We start from the raw sequence: 22,322 nt of genomic DNA, 5'->3' as shown, positions 1-22,322 counted from the left end.
CCATACAAAATACGCACAAAAAACGCGCTTCAAACTTGAAGCAGATTTTTCCACGGTAAACTGTCACCGCAATTCCCTCAAACTTCAAAACGACTTTCACACCGATCCGAATGGAACACTCGCGCATTCACGGGGTATTGCCATCGAAACCGATGACACCATGAAAAGCGGCAGTTTTCTCTCGTTGCGCGTCGAAGAATCCGTCGATTTGTTCCTCCCACTCTACCATTCCGCTCATTCCCTTACCCCCAAAACGGCTCTACCACTCTGACCCGTCAGTCACAGCCGAGGGTTTGTCCGTTGGAGCAGCGTCGTTGAAGGATTTAAAAGGAAAACTTCGTGAAAAGGATTTATCTGTCATGCTCGTCGTGCCGTCGTAGTTTTCCTCGTATATCGGACGACGTATATCGGACGAGGACGACCAGGGGCCTGGATGCGTACGTACACACACAAACAGCAATCGCTACCGGTTCTGGTTCTGGTGCATATACATTCGATATGAAAAATAATGCAACCCAAGTGAAGCAGAATAATTTGAATTTAGATTGGATTCCGTTCCATCCTTTTGTGTGTGCGTGTGTGTGTGTGTGTGTGTGTGTGTGTGTGTGTTTGTGTGCTAGAGTTGTTACCATCTCTACAAACACATTGCCCGTGCACCCATCATCATATTTTCTTGGCAAGTACGGTACACTGGTGGAGTTGTTTCTTCGTGCTGCATGGTGACGCCCGATGCAAGGATAACACACAACGTCAATAGACATACAAAGGGTGTTGGTACTCCGGGCATCCCGGAGGAAGGTGCGTAATGGGACGGTGTGCCTGCAGACCAAACAAAAATAATGCTACCATTTTTCTCATCTTTTCGACTATGATTCTGACAATCGGTTATCCATAACTTTTATCAAGACCCAATTTTCCGAACGTCCTGCCAACCCCAAGTGCCCGTCCGATTCCGGCGCAGGGATCTTGATATTGTTTGTTTGCCGACTCACATCCCTGTTGGGCGTGGAAGGAACGTTGACTTTGGTATTTGGAACTTCGCTTCAGCAGCACAACACAACGTACCGCACAGAAGGGATACCTACTTTGAAATTTGTACGATCTCATGTACTTCACCTGATCTGTTCAACAGAGAAGACCCCAACAATGGCAAAGGTTGTAATGTTTGAAGGTAGCGTTAGATTTGGGGCTAGTTGTAAAATAAAATCCTCGTACCAAAGAAAATGTATTGCATAGTAAACTAATACTCAAACTCAGTTCTAGAATAAAAGTATGCTTTTTCGTTGAAAAAAAAGGTACAACATATACGAATTAGTACGAAGGCTACGATGCCTTCGTTGAATAATCCAACATCGAAAAGGTGCGCATTAAATATGCTTTCTTTGTTTAGAGTCTAGCATGCTCTTGAATGACAAGAAATCGTAATTTGATTTCGATGTTGCAAATCGAATTACACACAACTGAACGGTAGCACCAAGTAGGAGTTCTTGTGGTTTATTCAAGTAACACCTCACGGGTAGGATATGAATAAGAGACAACATGGTGTTGGTAGTAAGATTTGAAATTGGACTTAAAAGAAGAGAGGTTGGAGATTATTTTGGCCTCAAACCTTCACGCTGAACTACATCAAGCGGACGGAGCAGGTTAAGCTTCAATTGCTAGCATTTAATCTCAAAATTGTTTGATGAAGTTCCACCAGAGAATGCTTTGCGGCTTTAAACATTTTAGCAAAATCAATCTTTCTCACCTAGAAATAAAATGCTTAACATGGCAACAGCGTTGCCTTCAATGTGTGTGAGGGATGAGGTTCATCCCACCAACCGGAAGCTGATGCGAACAAGCATCTTTGCAAAAACAAAATAGTTTTATAAATTGCATTTCATCTGCACGTTAGTTAGCCTGCCCGGTTATGATACATGCACCTATTGTGTTTGTGTTGTTTCGTTTTGTTTGTTCGTTCCCGCGTCACTGCAGATATGGGGCTGGGATCGGGTTTTCCCGTTTTGCTTTTGCCCACGATTGCTTTTATTTTGCAGCCATTTTTATTCGGCATGAAATGGAATTAGAGCTGACGAATGAAATGGGAATGGTTGCTTAGATGCAGCGGGTGCGATGGGAGCGGTAGTTGGTGGGTGAGTGTGCATTGTGCAAAGGATCCGTACATTGGCGCTTTGTGTTCGTCCTTGGTAAGCGGGCGAGGTGGGCGTTGGGGGTGGGGTTAGCCAGTGAATGACAGTGGCGCGTAGCGGCTGACATACAATATTTGCTGTCAACATTTTATGACATTCTGCGCTAGTAGATTAAGCTCCGTTATTGTATTAGCACCGCAGCGAAAGAACACGAACACGGGAAACTGAAACGAGCGAGGGACAGGGTTTTATTGAAGAATACATAAAAGTTTAGCCTTGCTGTCACAGCTTATGGTTGCGTACTTTTCGCTGGTGTTAGTTTCACTCGTTAGTGTTGCAAGCAGATCAACTGTGCTTTTTTTTGTACTCCGTTCTTCTGCGTGTTGAATGTTGTTAAAGGAAGTGTTTGATATTTATACCAAAAAGCGAAATAGATATTTTTGTTTTCAATTTTCGTTAGTTTTCCCTTTTTTACCACTGTTGCTACAGGAGGTTGTTCAATAATCTGCAGCCTGCCGTGTGGCAAAGATATTGACTGCATGGACAAATATTTTGCAATAAAATATAATTGTTTACCGTCGCGTTCGCGCTGTGTGCTTTGCCGGTCGCGTTCGGTTGATTGGGAGTTTCCACAGCAAACACAATCGCTAAGGCGTATGAACAGCTTTACGATTACGATGTGGCAGAATGGTACTTTTACATTATTGCTTGCGATGCTTGCGACGGTGATTGCGATGAAGTTTCTTTCTGCTTTTTGTTTGTTTCGTAGCACAAACCATCTGAAGTGAGCTGCTTGTTAAAGGAGCGAAAACAAAGGTCAAAAAACTAAACTACAGCTAATGCACGGTTACATCGGGTGGCTGTACACGATCGGACACCGAACCGAACCGCCAAACCAAAACGGTGGAAAACAAATCTGTAAACAGAAGCAATGGACCGAGCACGCGCTAGCTCCGGCAAACAGGCTGCTCGTGATTTTTATGATATTTCGTTAGAAACACGTCTCGTAGGTTGCTTTTTTCCCCAATTCCTCTTTAATGGCCCCAAGACATATCAATGGCATTGTCTTGTGGGCCGAGCAAATCCACCCTCTAGCATCAAACTGCCGGTGGAATATGGGTGGCGAGGCATTATGGGGCTGGGAAAGTGGGAAAGGAATCGAAGTTTCCCAAAATAATACTCCCCGGCCCATATCGCGTGTATCGTGGGAGTCTTTCGATTGCTACCGATCAATAAAATGCATCATAAATTAAAGCAGTTTTCATGACGCGAGCTAACTAGAGCCGCTGGATTTTAGGACCATTTTTTGTTTTGTGCGTTCGAGAACATCTTCATACACCTCTGGAGGTGAATTGAACATGTTGTGGTGGTGATGTTGCATGTGGTTGGAAAACCAATCCGAGCGGTGAGAGACTGTCATTGGCATTAGCATACATAATAGGAACCGTACCGTTTGCTCGGGTTGTTGTAATAATGTATCATCAAATCGAAACAGTCAAGCGAAATATGATGCCGTAAAAGTATAACTACATGGCAGGCACATGTTCTCGTCGAGGTTAACAGCCACGGAGTAGTCGAAATGTCATTTGTGATACGGAACAATCAATGAGCAAATGCTGTTTTTAGTAGAAGCTAGAATCCAACCCAGTTCATGGTTTTCACGTAAAGTTAAAGCAATTTAAACATATTTGGAAGAATTACAAGAAAATCTGAAAACATGGTAAGCTTATACGAAACAACCAATGACGTTACACAATAACAATACAATGAAGACTCTTGTCATAAATCAAAAAAATTTTAGGATCAAAAGGACTTCATATATTAATTTACAAAATAGACCATTGATGGTATTGTGCGATGGATATCCCTTTAATATAAATCTATTTCATTTTTCTATTTCAGTTATGATAACTTTTTTATTATATCGTATGCACTATTTTTAACTTACTTAATTCATGTACTTAATACTATTTTGGTACGTCACTTTTTTTTTAAATTTTTAAAGACTCGTAGCCGTGGTTTGGCTTTCGAAATTTGTCGGAATTTTGACGGAGGTAGAGAAAAGATCCGGTGGTGTATTGGCTGCATCGCCGGTCTTCACAGGGTAGGACCGATTAAAAATCCCATTCGGACCAATCCCCCGTACGCAGGACTGACTCTCTAGCTACGCGTGAATAAAGTTAAAGAATGCCAGAAACGGCCAGCCTAGCGCTCTTGAGGAGCTTTGGTATCCTGATGGTAGCCAAAGCTGGAAGGATATGATGATTGGGGCACCTGATGAGGATGCTGGGCTCATGCCCTACCAGGAAGGTGCTCTGTAGTGACCCGTTTGGTGGCTGGATCAGATGGAGACGAACCTGTGGACCGAGTTTCCTGGAAGGGGATTGGCGACCTGTCTCCACGACGTGCGCAACCCTGAGCAGGCCAAGAACAAGAAGAAAACCTCTTCATATCGTGGTGCCGCTTAATTATATTTTAAGAATAGATTCATTTAATTGTAATTCTATTCCATAGAAACAATTGCCATAACTCAAGTTTTTAGGGAACGCTAGGATACGGTAGGGATTTTATTGCTCACAAACCAACATCAACTCAGCCGCATGGACAACTAAAATGTAAGGAATAGCAGACATTAAATAACTATGTAATCGTTATTTAAGCCTGAGAGCTGAGAAAACTTTAAGTTTTGAATACAAATCTTAAAATATGTAAGTTAAACATGCATTTGCTTGTTAGTAAGAGTACATTGAAATAAGTTGTGTTAATAAATAATAAATGGAAATTAGTTGCTCGTGAGTGAGTTAAGAAGGTCATAATGAAACAACAGTAAAAAATCGATGTCAAGCAAAATAAAAACCTAGGGGAAGCGTTTCTTTGTCGTCCGTAACCGAGACAACACTTCCAACATCAAATTAATTAAATCATTTAACATAATGTACGTGAAAACCCTGTGCGTTGATTGTGTCTTCTGCCATTGTTCATCCTGCCGTTGCCGTTCATCAGCACCATTTCCACCCTCAGGTCCCAGTGGGCATTCGGGGGGGCAATATTTCACGATGCCGTTCGTTCGTCAACGCATCATTTGTATTATTTTCCATGCACGGGATTCTCCTGATGCCTGATGATGGGGTTTTCGGTTTTCGCTGCGATGCACAGATGATGTCAGCTCGTTCCGCCGAACGAGGTAGTTGGCTGGTGACAATAAAATCTTTTATGGAGCAAAACCGAATACCCGAAAAATCATAAACAAAACACCATCAGCACCGCGGTTGTTTTGAGAGTCGGGCGGTTATCATTGGTCCCCCCCCCCCCCCTAACGGGTCCCATCGTTCGTCTCTTGCGAACGGCACAATGTGTGCGTGCGGTATGTCCTAAAAGGAGCGTAGGAGAATAGCAAAGCAGAACTAGCAGAACCTGTACCAGCAGGACCAGACACGGAAGGATTTCCGCGAAATGGTAAGAGTTTGGTGGAAAAAAATGGCCCGTCACTTGGTGATCGTTCCGTGGGTCGATCGTTCCGAGGTCCCACAAAAACCCGGTGCGGTGCGTTTTGTTTGAAGTTCAGCTGCCATAACCCGCGGAAAGTGCCTGCATCTGCGTCCCTACGTCGTCGTTGCATATGTTGCGTGCCGGGGCGGTTAGTATGATTTTATTATTATTCGTGTGTGTGTGTGTGTGCTTGTGGGCCGACTGCCTATCCGACGTGGTCTATTGGCCTTCGCGAATGCTTTTGTTCGTGCACATGGGTGGGAATGTTGTTGTGGAGATATTATGTTATGCCGTGCGCCGGTCCTCCGGGACACACTATACTCGCTCCGAAAAAAAGGAACAACGAACAAAAAAAAAAACAGGGCAACCAACTCGGATTCGGGCGAACTCTTTCCTGCAATGTGTTCCTTTTGGACGGGGGTGCCCACTTTACATGACATGTGTGGCGACATAGTTTTGAGCCGTTGTTTTCAAAAGTCGATACAATTACATTACGCATGACATATTTTGTTATGTTTTCTTTCGCTGTGAGTGTATGTTCGTCACCCATTCGGATTCCCACCCTGGAAACAAAAAAAGATCATTTTGCTGTGTGGCTGCTTGTTTTTTTTTCTTCTTTTCGGGCGTGAGTGTTTCCTGATGCCCTGTTTGGTGTGTGTTTTTTGGGTTTCTTTCTGGTGGTTATGCTTTTTTTTCGGTTTGTTTACCGACATCTGGTGGCAGCGCACCGACGCGACGGGTTACAGCATCAAAGGAGTAAATCAGCGGGCAGGGAGCAGACAAAAAACCCGATGCTAATGGAATTGTGTTTCATTTTTCTCTCGCACTCCAGCAATCGCCACCATGTGTTGTGGGGCCTAGACCGAAGCGCAGGGAAACGCTCCATGAAACTTGAGATCGCACCGTGGCGCTTCAGGCCCGCGCTGACGATGCTCCAAATGCGCGTGACTCTTCCGCCCGTTTCCGGTCCCAGGCCGGAGACAAAAAGCCCATCCATTATAAAGCCAATGAGTCATTACGGATTTAATAAAACAGCATCTTGATTGTTGTTTCGGGATGGTGGCATCACGGGAGAGCGAACACTGTTTGTCTGCGGGACGTTTGGATTACACGTGATTGTAGCTTGTATGTGACGGCATGGCGAAGGCGCGACTGATATGCGTCGGGAAAGGTCCCATTTGGAGGGTCACATATTGAAACATGTGCTTTAATGAGACAAGTGACAGGTTCGCATGAGAATATGTGGAAGTGGATCAGTGTGAGAAATAGAACGTAGTTCCTACGCTGGGGCAAGTTGTTTGGATTCGATTGATATTTAGTGGAGGAGGAGTTTCTGGTTGAAGTAAACAAAATATTTGGAGTTTGGTAATTGTATTTACATGAAATAATGATTATATATGTGAAAATAATGGTTTGGTTTCGAATTTTGTTGTAATTTTTTTCTCATTCAATTGTTCTTCATAACAATGCCGTAGTAAAGTTACCCACTTCTAATTGCTGGTGAGGTATTCGAACTGCTTTACGATCATGGACTGAACAAGACAGAGTCGAACATCTTCTAAGAATCTAATATCCCGGGCTTGCTGGCGCAACCATCAACGCCATCACGGTTGAAAACGATTTTACGGAATGGGTAGTCCGGAGTCATTCTGATGACGTGACCAGCCTACCGGACACCGACGAGTATAATTCCCAGCATGAGGGGCTATGAATTTGTCCTTGCAGTGGCTTCACTATTGTTCTGCATTTCGCTTTATTCTAGAACATTCGTTTTTTTTTAATTTCGTCAGTTTGAGACAGCGTCCATTAATGAGAACTGCAGCTTATCAATACTGTTCTTTATGTTAACTTAAGAGGAAATTGAAAATTTTAGATATTTCAAACTATTATTTTATTTTTATTACTATTTTATTATTTTTTAACACGTCTACTATTATTTTTAACAAGTCATTAAAAAAAAACATGGCGATGTCATCATTTCAGGATTTAATTTTTTTGTTTTTATTCAAGTTAACCTAAATGCATAATGATGATTGATGTGTTTGGTTTGTGAAATAACTATGGCTATAATTTAAGTAACTTATTGTTTTTTTTTACTTCACATAAAAACAATAAAACATTTCAAAACTTACCTTCTAGGCCAAGAAAAGTAAAGGCACTCGATATGAGTCCTTCAGTTACGCTACTCCCTACAGCTTCCCAGAAGCTGTTGGATGAAGTGTCATCACTTTCCGCGACATCTGTAATCAAATGCGGACCCTTTCGCCCGCAGACAAATCGAATGAATTATTCAATCCAATTGATAGCTCCGCAGCTTAAACCGATTGCATAAACCATATTTGCGCCAGCGCTGGGGCACGGTGCACATCGGCAAAAACAATCAATCAATATTGCAGCTCCGGTTTTGCAGGCAGGCAACGACGACAGCGCGGACGGTTGGATCGATGTGAATATTATTTTTTCATTTCCGGAGAAAAACTTCACAGCACAGGGCCACTGGATGGTGATTTACCACAGGAACGGAACGGTGCGGCGAGTCGATCACAATTTAAGCGACGTTTGAATATTTATCTCGGGTTGTTTCGCTACGAAGGGAAAACACGTTTGCTTCGGGTGAAAGGCATTTTGCTTTCCAGCGTACAAGTGAAGCAAGCAATAATTTCCTGGCCGTTTATTCTTGTACTTTGTACTGCGATGGCACGGTGTTTCCCAGGCGTGGCAGTAAGACCTGGAATTGTTTGTGCGCTAGTTTTGCCTTCTCCAGATTGCCGAGATGGAAGTGAAGCGGAAAAGTGAATGGGCGAACGTTACGGAATGTTGAGGCTTTGATCGGCTGACAGTTAAGGCGTCAGAAGGCACGATCGATGAACACTTGTCAACAGTGCGACAAGGAAACTTTTAGCCAATCTGGGTAAAAGTGTGCAAAATCGATGGAAAAACGAGAAATATATGAATGTTTCCAATAGTTTTGCCGTGACAAATGTAAACGGAACTTTGTGTGGCAGTGTATCGAGTGGCAACGGAAAAAGCGTGAAGCTATTCAATCGTTCCTTGGCGATTGAAAAGAAGCAATCGTTTCGGGATTTTTCTTCCACTGATCGACCCGAAGGTGGTAACAGGAGGGAGAAAGATTTTCCCTGCCGCATGTTACCAACCAACTGAAAATCTTTGTGCACCAGTCGTATTATCCGTCTGCTCACACCATCCCACAAAGGTGAAAATAACGTAGGAAAGTCATAAAAATTTATCATATTTATTGTTTCGCCTCCGCGTCTCCATTCACCTCGCTGCGCACGTGGCCTCTTTTATCCTCCACGCTTTGTGTATGTGTGTGTGTTGGGTACATGTTTCATTGAAGCTCAGTGGAAAATGGAACGCTGGTTCCCGGGCGCAGCCGAGCGGTAACCTCGGTGAGACACTCGAGTCACCCGGGACATGATAAACGGTTGCGCTGAAATTACTCTCGGAAGGATGTTGACGCTTGACAATTTTTCAAGTTCGCAGCATCGTGCTGGTGCTTGCAAAGATGCCAGGGCGCCTTGTAAATCGAACCGAAAAGGAAAGACCGAACCGAACGCAACCGGTAGGATGGAAATTAACGCCGACAGCGTCAGCTCGCCCAACAAAGGTGGGAAGTGGGCTAGTAACCGGGGCTGGTGCCCCTTCGCTCGTTACGCCATGAGAATGCCTTTCGGGAGAACGGATGGAGGCTCATGGCTCATGGCGGCTTTATGAATTGGTACCATCGGTGTTCCCGATTTCCCGGTACATTTCTCGATGCACAACAAACGATTCAAATAGCCGAACTAACTAAACATTATTTCTGGTCCCAACTATAGCCACTTTCCTTTTGATGTTAATGCCCCGCACGGAACAGTACAGTGGAAACAAGGTTTAGTTTAAAATAGTTTTGCTGCGCGGCATGTACGCAGGGCAGGCAACAAGTTAATCAGAGCGTATAATTGAGCGCGCAAGATGAAAGTTTAGAGTTTGGCCCAAAAGCGCGAATCCCTTTTATAGGAACGATGCAGTCATTGGAGCATAATTAAAATGGGGACGAACGTGTACGTGGGTGTAAATGCGGACAGTGTACAATGGGCACGTTAGAACAAACAACGGGAAAACCTATTTTTATATCATATTTTATGCTTTATTGGAAAGCAACGAAGCAAGCATAGAATTCCATTGTCTTTCATTGGCTTCTTCTTTTTTTTTTGTTGGCAAGATGTCAATCATCAGTTTTTGTCGATATTTTAAGAACTTATGAAATATTATACAAATACTATCAATCAATCATCAATCATCCTTGGACATTTTGATAGAAACACGAATTGTGTGATAGATACGAATGAGTGATACAAGCAGATATTTTTAATTTCATTTTTTATCCTGTAGTTTACCGCAACAATAATCTCCTAGTGCAAAATCCAACTTCCCTGTTCCGTATTTAATCCCTCTGTTTCCCCATTGTGCAGAGAGGATTTTTGGAAATCTCTTTTAAAGGGCTCAAGCTACAGGTGGTTTTAATTGTTTTAGTGCAAATTGATACAATTTCGGGTAAAATCCATTCTGTTCGAATAATGCATTGTACGTTGTTTGAAATTTGGATGAAACCTGTTAAATTGATGTCAGTAAAACACGAGTAATATTCCGTTGGTGGAAAGGCATTCATTGCGTACATTACGTACAATAGAACACATACAACGGTAAACTCCGATTGCACAATGCAATTCCCTAACAGAAGCTTTATGCTTTTATTATGTTTCCCCTAATCCTTTCTGCTTTTGGGCAAAATGCAACCAAAACTGTTTGTTTATAATTTACGGTTGTTACAACATACGCCCGGAAGATTGGGTTTGTGTTTGTTTTTGCAATCGCAATCAATGCGTGTAATTGAAATCAGTTCCGTTATGGAAATCGTTGCCCGTTAATGGGTTTCTCTTACAAAAATCTTGATGATCATTTCGATTGAACGGTTCACTGGAACGCGACTGTGCTGATGGATGGACGAGTGTAATGCTAGCTTTCCCATGCTGTCAGTTGGTGCTAATCCGTGAACCATTGTATTTTATATAAAATAGAAATAATGGATCAATTTCACATGGCACAGGTGTGCAGCTGACGGTGAGTAAGAGCAGCATCGGCGAAAGCATTGTTTAATTACCAACTGTCCGTTTGCCGCTGTAGCTAACTCAGCGTGAGACAGCGTCGTTTAGTTACAACCCGGGCACAAGCACACACCCGGTTGTTGATTCAGATTCAGAAGGAAACTAACCATTGGGCAGCCTTCCGTTAAAACCACTGTAATTAGTCGCATCTAGCATCTAGCGCACGGGGCAAGTTGTGCGGAAGTTTATCTATGAAGGTTGCATTCGTGTCAGCACTTCACACGGACCGGTCAGCGCACAATCCTCGGTGCAATGCCGTCCGCCTGCATGCGATAATGTTTTATCGAAGCGTTAAAGGGCTTCGGTAATTGAATCGACACATCTCGAGCCGGATCTACTGGCCATGATCCGATCCTTCGCTTACGATGCCGACCGGTGCGACTGAGAGTGAAGCGCAACAGTGTAACGTCGGCTGAAGAAGCTAATTAGTTTCGATTTGTTGATCAACTGCTGAGTTTGCTGTATTTAGCTACAATCGTCATTCGTCGATGATTTCCACGTTGATTTGCGCCTGTGTTGGTGATAAGACCACTTTAATCACACCGTTCGCATTGTGTTGTGAGGTTTCTTGCGTTTTGCACCGAGCGCAAATTGCATTGAGTTGTCCAAATAGCATTGGAAGTAGTAACTGCTTCATTTATTAATTCTTGTATCACAAACCATTAGTGACCCTATGTTGCTTTTGATCGTTACTGCATTTCATTTTTTTATGCTTTCAATAAAATCATCAAGCTTTAGCTGATGCGACACTAATCTAAAATTTACCGTCCTCGTGCACAATAAAATAGATTATTTACACCCGTGCCAATGTTCCATTCCGTTTCGTCGATACGCTATACAAACACCGGGCTTTCATCGGAACAAACGTTGACCTCGTCGAGTGAGCGATAATCCCCGATCACATGCCCGGAAGTGCTCAACCATTTGCCATTTGACCAGCACCATCAGCACCGGTCCACTGGTCCATCCGCTCCTTCGCACCGTGCGCCCTGTGTGGCCCGGGATGTACCGGGAGGGGTGGTCGGCAACATCGGCCAGGCCACTCTCGGAAAGGAAATGGGGAAAAAGCTGGCCAAACGGAGTAGAAATGAAACGGCTACTGTCACACTGATTATAATGTGGAACGTGACTTTTCGTATGATGCGCTTTTGTTACAACGTCCTGCGACGAACGATTGCTTCACCATTGCTGGCTGGATGCGTGGCGCAGGAAATGATGAGCGGGGCGTTTAAACGTTCCTCGTGTCGCTCCGCGTTGGAGAAACTGCTTGTTTGTGACGCTCGAGCCTTTCGACTTTTCTTTGGCTCAGCGCTCGTCTGGCCCGATGCTGGGCTTGTTTTTATTTTTACTCAATGTCTTTTCCCCATCTAGACTGACGCTATTAATTTACTCCTGCGAGCACGACGAGCGGTAGCTCTCGGCGAACTGACAGCGGCCCGGCGTCGGTCGATGGGATTTGAAGGCTTATCTTTATCTTTTTGCACACTTGCTTTCCCAGTTCGATGCCATTTGGCGTTTGCCGTAACGGAAGTCGATTCCAGCCGGTTATGCAGGATATGCAGTTTTGAGGCAGTCTGGTCTGGGATGGGATGGAAAGCGAGGAGAAAAATAGGAGAATGCCTGACTGAAGTATAAATTTTTCCAACAGTGGCACTTGTGCTGATCCGGCTGGATCATTATCATGTAAACATCCAACGACAATGGCCGACGTGGTTGCAAGCGAAGACATGCTCTGGACGGTAAAGTGAGCTGTTGTTGTCGTTCTTTGTAGAACCGTTTTTCTTCAACTTGTGTTTTTTTATACGTTCTGTTTGGTCGGTTCGATAAAGATGAAAGTTTTTTCTGCTCATAACTCATCATATTGAAATGTTTGGTTTTATAGCATGAGATTTTCTGTGGAAGCTAGAAAGTGTACACAGTGATCACTAATTGCTGGAAGAGGCAATTGATAGCTTAGTTTACGTTGTACTAATTGAAGTTTTATGTATTCTTCGAAGAAATTTTGTTCTTAATGTTAAGTCAATGAAACTAAAACTTTCAATGAAACTAAAAGACCACTTAAGTTTGTATGAGAATAGCAATAGAAATTGACGAGATAGACAAACATGGGATTCTACGTTGTTGCTGAAGTACCAATAAAATGTGTGGAAATATCACAAATGTGGAGCGAAATTGTTACACAATCGTTTTTAAAGAGCCAAACTGTATTTTGTGTAACTGCAGCCTTAGCATACTTGTTGAATATTATTCTAAGGTCGATTTGAAAGCAATAACTTACTTTGAGCGCTTGGCCGTAGAGGGCGCTACATCGAGTTGCAAAATCGATCGAGCCGAGGATTCCCGAGCTAAGATGATCCAGAAGAATGTGAACTCGAAAGAGTCGATCGATCGATCGATCGATGGTGAATAAAGATTTCTGTAGGAAGCTTTTTTTGTGTGATTTATTATGTTTATGCAGTTAGTTATTAGTCGCAAAAATACATCATCTACACAACAGCAACACGCCTATAAGGATGAGCTGAGCCTTTCGTGGGCTCGGTATTCTAGATGACAAGATGACAATTTTTCGATCTCGAGTAGCAAATTAATCGGACGTAAACTTGAACCCGCTAACATTACATCCAACAATTCTCATTTTAAAATATTTATAGTTCTATCATTGCATTAGTTACTACAAGAGGTTTTATATAAATCAATTACGTTTTATTACGAACTTTATTGATGATCGTGTTAAAATATTACACGATTACATTCACTTGAAGGGTATGATGAAAATGCATTAAGAAACATTAGATTCTCCATTAATTCAACTCTCATTTTTTGAACCCTTAAAAAAACTTGATTCACCCCTGCCATTATGTGCCTCAAATATTGATTTCCAAAGCTTGCTCCATCCCAAAAAACGTTTACCCATTTGCCTGCGTCAACAAATGCTAGCGTTTTGCTTTTAATTTAATTGTGCTTTCACCCCCAGCGCTCCACATAACGCTTTAATCGCCGTATTGCCAAACGGCCCACTACCCGGTTTTGTTGAAGTTTTCGGGGCCAGTTTTTCGACCAAACCATCAGCGCCAGTACCGCCGCGGCCAACCGCTTCGCCGACCTGACAGGATGGTAAATGTGAGCATTCCGCTTAGATAAAGTGCAATTCATTGCGTTGTGCGGTAAATTAAATTTCATCGACCATAAATTGCGCCACCGTTTATGTAGTTTGAAAACGAGCTGCAGGCTCTCATCCGCTTCGATGCTTGCCGGGAGGGGTGATGAAAAACGGGGACAGGTCGAAGGCATGGGGACCCGTGTGCAGGTCAACGGGAAAAAACTGGATGATAGGGTGGTAAAAACCGGATCGCCACATCGATGCGAAAGCGCGTGGAAAGCTTAGCACATTGTGGCCCCCGGGGTTAGTTTGATGTAACCTCCACGGGTGCTTTCGATCCAATCGCTCAGTAGTGGGGGAGTGAAAATAGGAGCACTGAAAAACGGTCTCCCATCCTGATGCTACGTGGGCGCACTAAGGTGGCAATATCTTCTTCGCACTTTTGAACACAAATCGTTGTTCTCACGCTTTTTCGGGTTGCGGCTGATAGTGGTTCGATCGTTCGAATTGCTGACACGGTTAGAAAATCTATCCGAATCTATCCTGCCCGAGGAAAAAACACACGTAAAAGTGGCACACTAATAGAACTACAAAATGTGTGAGTTCTCACAAATATTCACCAAAACCGAGGCGAATGAACGATCTACTAGCTGCTATGATGACGTTGATCTCGATGACGGGAGGTCCTTTGTGTATCGATTCCATCGGTGTTTATGAGTATGAGTTAAATTTATAAAAAAAAAATTATTCAATACGCATAAACTAACCCAATAAATGCGAAAAAATGGTAGAATTTTTAAACCCTATGGCCAAAAAACCCACCCTGCTTCCATACAGAAATGCGTCCCAACAGTCCTGCTCGCTGGATTTGGTTTGCGGCTGGAGATTAATAGCTAAGGATAATTGAATTCTTTTCAGGCAAAAATTTTCGATGCTAACCATGCGCCATCACGGTGGCCATCGAGATGGTGTTGATGTCGATTTGCAACAGAGGGCGTACATGTAAAAAAGTGCACAGACACACACAACCAGTGAGCAACTTTCCCGGTGCAACGCGCTCGCAAGGAAATTTATTGATCTTGTTCGGAAGGGTTTTATTGCCTCGATTGCATCCGACGGCGGGACATTGGCTGAAAGGATGCATGCACCGAATGCGGTTGCGGAACGTTGAGTGTTGAGAACGGGGTTTTTCGCAAATCGTTATCAATTCAATGCAAACAGTTCGGAAAAGGACCATTGGGAAGAGATTAAGATTCGTTTTAGTGCTGATGCTTCTCGCGCTTTTTTTGTGTCTTATAATTTATGCACAAATAAAAGACTGAAGGTTATTCAGTGTCGCTTTTCGCGTCGCAATAAACGCTGCTGAAAACAGCGAACAGCCAAACGCTAGGAATTATTGCGTTCGTGATGGAATTTGTGTTTCAATGCGGTGAAATCATTTGTCAGATTACATCCTTAGACTTTTAAAAAACTCAACAAAAAAAGAATCATACTTTTTTTTACATACTCGATGCAGAATCCTTTTTGGTGAGAAATATTAAATACATCCATTTCAAACCCATTAGCTGCCGGACAGGGCACCTTGTTTGGGTGAAATTGTCTAACCGTGACTGTGTAGAAAATTTAACAAGTATGCAAATGAGTACCGCATTAGACGTATCAAACTCGATTGCCCCGTCGATGGCAGTGTCTTTCTCGTTTGAAGACATCATCCTGGTTCGTGTTTTTCCTCCGGCCAGGGTCTTCGATTTTAGCAGGTTACGCTTATTTTTTACTGTCGGGGGTTTTTTTTCGTCCGTGTCTTGCTAAGGTTCAATGAATAATTTTACCCACTTTGCAATTCATTACACTTCATGAATCGTAAGTAATGCTCATTTCCATGTAGAGTAAGTTGTGTTCCAATTGGTGAACGAGTGATATTGTAACCGATTCCAATTGGCAGCTGGGTGGTGTGAAAAAAAACATAATCAATTTGAATTTGATTACAGTTTCACCCTGTGCCGGTGCGAATGAAATTGCTTAGCTACTGTTTTTTTTTTTCATCGCAGGTACGCAAAAGGTATAATCTTTGGTGGAGCATAAAAGAATCAGTGTAGGTTTTGGGCATGGTTAGTCCTTTTGCCGGAATGTGATTTGATTGTGGGTGGAAATGTAAAGTAAATGTCAGGGGTTTTCTTGAATGTTTGACGAACAAAAAATAAATGACTTGTCACAATGACTTGACTCACAATCAAATTATACGAAATAAATTAATTGAGCGTAGCATGTTAGAAGCAATTAAAGTCTTTAGAAGAATTAGTTGTTTTAAGGATGCTTTTTTACCCAGTAGTTGGTACCGTTTGGGAGTCCCGATTCAAAACAAAACAAAATCCTTCCCACATGCTCACATATGTTTGCTCACGCTATCACACGCTCACGTGGAGAATATTCGTTCATGTTATGCTCTTCATGTTGCTGCCGATCCGTGAGAACTGAGCGTGAATGTTTCGCCTCTCCCGAATGTTTGACAGGCTGTGTTTATTCATTCATAGAATTCACCTCTGGCGCACTGTGTTGTGAGTGATGGACGTAAATGAAATTGAAAGGATTTGAAAAGTTGGATATTTTTCTTCAGAACGAAACACTGTTTAAAGAAGCTCTTAATTATAATATCTAAAAATGGAAGAAGCACCGTTTTCTGTAGAACAATTATATTTGTGAATTAGGTAGCATATTACCATGTGTACAAATACATATTTATTATTTAAACGTAAGTACTGTATAAGTTCCCAACAGTTTTGTAATCACTGTAGGGCCTTAATTAGAGTGTTTTAAACACCCTTACGCCAACTGATTGGGAGAAATTAATAAAAAAGAAAATAAAATACGAAGAGATGTTTGAAACCTTATTTAATTTTAAAGCTGCAGTCATTCAACGTCATCATGGGAGATACTACGAATTATAAAGTAATCATTCACCAAATTCAGATAAGTGAATAAGAAAAAAAAGAATGAAACGTAATAAGGAAGAACACTATGCGCTTTGACCCTTATCAAGGTAAAAAATGAAAAACTTTGCTAATATTTATTTGGTGCATCAATGAATAAAGAGGTTGAAAATGATTAAATCACAATTTTAATAGCATCAAGTTATTCAAAGACATTAAAAACAGGTTGCACTATCTTCGAGAAAATGGATTATGATGTATTGATCCTTTGTTACAGAAACTACGAAAAAAAGATATTAACAAGGGTATTTTAAGAATGGAGAGGTTTAAATTTTCTCCTAACTTATTTTACAGTGTACGGCAGCCTCGATCGGTTCATCCACGACCAACCGTGCAACCGATGCAGCTGAAGCGCATCTTTGACAGGGACTCACGAGAGAGCAAGAGCGGAGAACCCCTATCGATGAACATCACATCCTGTACTTCCGATGTGTGTTTACGAAAACTTCTGTCTCCCATGACCATGGTGCCACTCCCAAAAAAGGACCAATTTTCCACGCTCACCTTCATTCGTGAAAAAGGGGAAAATGCCGGCTCCGGTTGGAATTTTGTTCGCCCCCAAGCCAGGGCATAGCAACCGGTGAGCGGGAGAGCATTGCTCACGCGCGCGTGTCTCATTCGGTCACGAGTCGGTGCGCTCTCACGCACGCCACCAGCACGACGCGGGGACTCCTGTCGAGTCAAACACACAGTATTCGAGCGTCTCGATGTTGCGTGTGCCCTGCCCGAAGACGCAACCTCTCGTTTTTCAGTCAGTTTTTGTTCGAGTTCTGTCCAAGGTACGTCGTGCCGTGCGTGCGTGCACACTGCGCCCTGGAAGCTGCTCCGTATCTGTCGGTGGAATTCACGTGCGAATGGAACCGCTCGGCGGTAGGTGTGCTTGGGCGTGTGATGGTGAAGGGTGTGTTGGGGTGTAGGGACCGCCTTTGGTGCGGTATTACACTGTAGGAAAACCAAAAAAAAGCTGATAAATGAACGGCCAGTTTTCATACCGACCGTGTGAACCGGGAAAGCCATTAAATGGGCGAGAAAATAGAAACAAGCAGTGTTTTTTGTTGTTGTTGTTGTGTGATGATGATACGTGTGTCAACGCATGTTGTTGAAGTAACCTTATCGCAGCGTTAAAAAGGATGAAGCTTATCTGTCAGCACCGGAGCCGTATTGAAATGCGTGTGAGTGTTTTTTTCTTCTTGTGTGTATGCAATGAAACAAAAAAAACAACCTCCCGAGTAATCGTGACGCAGAAGATAGTGTAGCGAAACGGATGAATGGTTAAACAAAACACCTACCTTACGAGTCGCTGCACATCCAGATGCACGCTGATAGATCCCCGCTCTGCGTACTTAGTGCATGCGTACGTGATATTTCATCTCGAATGTGAGTGCTGTGACAGCAGAAAAGCAGGAAAGAAAGCAACCGATGATGAATACAAAAAAAAAAAACAAGTGAAAACGAATCATAGAATTCACAGGCCAGCCACACCGAAAGTGGCCTGTCAACGTGCTATCATCATTATTTCGCAGCTTCACATTTGCTGTTTGTTTAGTTTGTTCCGCGTGCCCGTACGAGCGTTATCGTACGAGGCAGGATTTCCAAGCGTGCATGGTGCTGGTCTGCTCGCCTGCTCGCGTTGCTAACCCACCCGTCGTACACCTCCGGTAACAGTGCTTAATGCCGGTGCTTCCGTGAAAAACGATGTGCGTATGATTTGTTGTTTTTTTTTTCTATCTTAATGTGCCCCAAGCTGCTCGTGTGATCTCTGAACGGAGCCGTGTGAGTGTGTGTGTGTGCGTGTGTACGTGTGTTGTTCACTTTTCTTTTTTGCTAAAATCCCGTGATGATGCTACTGCTGTATCATATTTTTCTCCCATCACGTGCCCCGGTACGAGGAGGGTGGAAAAGCGCTTTGAAATACGCAAGCAAATGGAATAAAAATACATACAAAAAACGATAATTTGGGGCGCCACGGTTTTGCCGAGTGCCGGATCCGGGATGACTCAATTGTGAAACGCGGAATGTTTTATTTATGTGTCAGTGAAATACATCATAACAAAAGCGCCATCTTCATCAGCGGTGACCATATCCAGCGCCAGGCGTTGGGTTTTTGGGTGCGGGAGTTGCAGCAAGAAGAATTATGCGTTGGCCGAACCAGTGATCATCATCGTCATCATAACTGTGACGCCACGCGCCCGGTTGAAAAGAAACATCTGTGAAGGAGAGACCGTCACTTGCTATCCTGTATACTTGACTTTTGTGTTCGGTACTTATCCTTGGACGGATGTGACCGTACAGGGGCGGGAATGTATGTGTGTGGCTGTAGTCATCACGTTCTATTTGCCGTTTCCGTGTGTGATGTCATTCTGTGCCTATTGTTTGCTAGACTTTCCACATTTTGGCTCACCCCCCGTACCATTTCTGTCCTCCGGGACCTCCGAAAGTCAGCTCGGTGTAGTGGCATAAAAAAAAAACGATTTCTTCAGCAGGACGCGGCTCGGATGATGGAACGTCTTGAGAACTCTTGAAGCGAATCCAGGACTAGTGAAGAAAACCCTGCACATGAAACGATACGCTAGGACATGTAGGCGGGAAAATCCAACCCCATATTTATGTGCCTTGTGTCCAGTGTGTGTGTGTGTTGCTTTTGTTCCTTCGGATAGATGTCACACGCGCGCATAAAACACATCGACCGTACAGACCGTCCAGAAGCCATTCACGTGCGGCCAACTAGGGCCAACCAAGCCGTCCCGGTGTTGGTGGATTATTTCGCACAAGCATCAGTACATCTGGTGCAAGCGTTTGGCCAACTTTTTTTTTTAACTTGACCTCGCCTTGTTTAGTGCGTACTTGTGTGTGTGTGTGTTAGTGCCATTAATGCCTTCTTATCCCGCTGTACTGATGCAAAAACAGAAACAGTGGATGGATAAAAGCTAATGAAAGCAAACGAAAGAAAAAAAAAACAAGAGCTCGGCACCGGCATGATCGGTTCGAGACACTTTTTCTCCAGCACATTCCGGTGTTTCGGTTTGACGTTGCAATTTTTCCGGCCCATACACTCCAAGACCCAATCTAATTTCCTTTTTTTTTGTGTGTTACTCCTTCGTTCGCTTCGTTCGATCGGGCTGTGGACTTTGGTCATTGAATGGTTCGAATTTTACTATCGCTTAGACCGCTTGGGTTTTTGCTTCATCCACCAGCGATAAAAAAATATATATATAACCTCAAAAGAAATATCTTTCTCATCCCCAAAGGCCATCCGGAGCAAGCATCTTTGCGTTGCTCGCAGGCTGTGTGTGCTTGCGTGCCGGGATTAGATTTCGGCTGTTCAGGTGAACGTCGGGTTTTGGATGCGCAGCTGTACGGTTGATGCTTTGCCAGAAACTGCTGGCGCCAGCATGGTTTCAGCGTGGTTGAATCACATTTTTTACGACGCTTTGCCATTTAGTGCCGGTATGCTGCGTGTAATGGTGGCGGTGTGCGTGTGTGTGTGTGTGGAAATAGTTTGATGCGAATCTTAGCATGGCGCAGGGCAAATATCAACTCGTTCAGAAATAGCCACCATCATAACGGATAATTCTGGATTTGGTAAAGGTAGGCAGAGCTGGGTAAACGGTGTGAGATTAAAAACACATTCTACAAGTTACGGATGGCAAATGGTGTTCAATTCAAACCTGGTTGAAAAGTCGTGAAATCGTGCGTGGGGATAAAAAAAGGGAACTTAAAATGTATTTGAACACAGAGAAATAAAAACTGTGTTCAGAGAGGCAGTGTATTTCTGCTGTGGGATTAGTTGCGCATACCCTTTAGAATAATACCCTTTAATACCACTTACTATTGTAAATAACAAATTAAAGAGCAATTATCACTTTGTAGCAAAATATTTGTAGAATGTTGCTAAGGGGGTGTTCAAATGTGAATTTCAAATCCAATATTTTTCAGATACATCTAAAATAAATTTAACCATGAAACAAAACCAAAACAAAAATATTTAAAGTGAATCGCATGCAACCGAGTGGATTATTTGAGCGAATTAGTAAAACGTGCATAAGGAAGAAAAAAATAATCAAACATAATAGTGCAAACATGTGCAACGTCTCGATCGAGTGCAAGGCCGGTGGATGAGTGCCGGTTCGGTTCGTGTCTCGTAATAGTACCAGTCACAAAGTGCAATCAACTGCATTAGCCACATATGTTACGCAACAGACAGATAACTTTTTACGCTAGTAGAGAAAAAAAAATCGGGAAAACCAAAACGAATCTATCTTGCAACTGACACAATCGTAATTTGACGTTCGAGTCCCGGGGTTTTCCGGGTAACGGAAGCCAAGTCTGCCCCAGCGCCGTGGGGCATCCCCGGGTCGGTAAACGAAGGCGAAAAATGCATCGGAAGAGTTCACAATCGGACCGCCGGTTGGTCGTGTGCTGTTGCCAGCCGTGAAGCTTATCCAGCGATGGAAAACTTCCACCCCGGGGCGGGTGGAATGATACACCGGAAATAGGTAAATATTTGATTTATGATCATTTCCTTGGCATCATTGTGCCGGCACAGCAAAAGCTTTCTGAAACGGGGGGGAGGGTGGAAACATTGGGTGAAGCACTGGGCCAAACAAAAATGGCACTTTACTCCACTGTAGTCGGTGAACTCTCTCCCCCTCTCACTCACACACACACACAAATGTAGAATAAAAGAATCCAAAAAAAAAGGAAAGCAAACAAAAAAAGGTACGAAATTCTCCCATACATATTGCGTCCTGCAAATGCTGCAGGGTTGGTAGAGTTTCTGGGCACTCGACGATTTGTCCACGTTTGTTTTAGTCCACCAATGAATGGTCCATATGTATGTACGCTCGGGAAGCATAATGCGGGATGCGAAACCCATCGGCAGGGGGGAAAGATGGAAAATTTTCCTCCGAGCGCTACAGATTTAACGATGAAATATTTGTTTTTCACTGCTAAATCAACCGATAGCTTCATCTCCGGCGCTCCGGACTTTTGATGATTTATTGCTGGCAAAGGTTACGATATGGGGCTGTGTGTGTGTGTTTTATTTTTTTTGGGGTTTGGTTTTCCTTTTTTTTTGTTTACCCCCTACTGCTTGGTTGTCTGACCTGGTTCCCATCAAAACTGTACCCCGTTCTATGGTATAGCTGGCCATTGAGTGGGTGTCACACATTGTGAAACCGATCGGTGGATAGTTTTTCATTCGATTTTGTTTTGCTTTTGCCTCTGGCGAAGAGTGACGCATTTGTTGCTGGACAATTTTCGTCCTTAAAATTGCACGTGACCCTGGAGGTGCTGTGTGATGCTGTGTGACAAAATGTGGGCTTGGATGGGAAAACGAAAACAAAACAACCTTGCTTGAAGTTTATTTGATCTAGTGGATAAAGTTTTTGTTGGTTTTTGAAGTCACGCACAAGCGCAAAGGAGAACGCATAAATGAATAAAAAATCAA

Source organism: Anopheles marshallii, chromosome 2, assembly GCF_943734725.1.
Source record: "Anopheles marshallii chromosome 2, idAnoMarsDA_429_01, whole genome shotgun sequence".
NCBI lineage: Eukaryota > Metazoa > Arthropoda > Insecta > Diptera > Culicidae > Anopheles > Anopheles marshallii.
The sequence above is the reverse complement of the archived record's forward strand: the minus strand, read 5'-3'. Positions refer to the sequence as shown.